Here is a 740-nt window from a genome sequence, read left to right on the forward strand (position 1 = left end):
GCCTAAGACAATCAGAAAACACACATATAATTACATATTGTTTTTGTGGTTAATCACTATGCTTAATTATGTTCAATTTGTAACAATGAAATTGGGTGTCACCACAGCATGAGGAACTGCATTAAAGGGTCACGGCATTAGGTTGAGAACCATTGGTGTAAGGTGTTAGTTGGGGTGGTCTAGTTTCATTTTTTTTCATGTGTCTTATCAAATTTCACAACACAATTTATTGAAGGAGCTGCCTTGACTCCATTGTATGTTCATGTCTCCTTTGTTGAATATTAATTGGGCATAGTGGTTTGGGTCAATTTCTGGGTTCTCTATTCTATTCCATTGGTCTATATGTCTGTTCTTGTGCCAGTACCAGGCTGTTTTGAGAACAGTGGCTTTGTAATACAGCTTGCTATCTGGTATTGAGATCCCAACTACATTGTTCTTTCTCAGGATTGCTGCAGCTATTCGGGGTCTTTTTTTATTCCAGATGAATTTTTGGAGAGTTCTTTCTAGATCTGTGAAGTATGCCATTGGTATTTTAATGGGAAGTGTGTTGAATTTATAGATTGCTTTGGGTAGTATGGACATTTTAATGATGTTGATTCTACCAATCCATGAACACGGTATGTTCTTCCATCTGTTTATGTCTTCCTCTATCTCTTTTTTCAACGTCCTGTAGTTTTCTGAGTAGAGGTCTTTTACCTCTTTAGTTAAGGTTATTCGTAGGTAGCTTAATTTTTTTGTAG

Source organism: Myotis davidii, unplaced genomic scaffold, assembly GCF_000327345.1.
Source record: "Myotis davidii unplaced genomic scaffold, ASM32734v1 scaffold66, whole genome shotgun sequence".
Classification (NCBI taxonomy): domain Eukaryota; kingdom Metazoa; phylum Chordata; class Mammalia; order Chiroptera; family Vespertilionidae; genus Myotis; species Myotis davidii.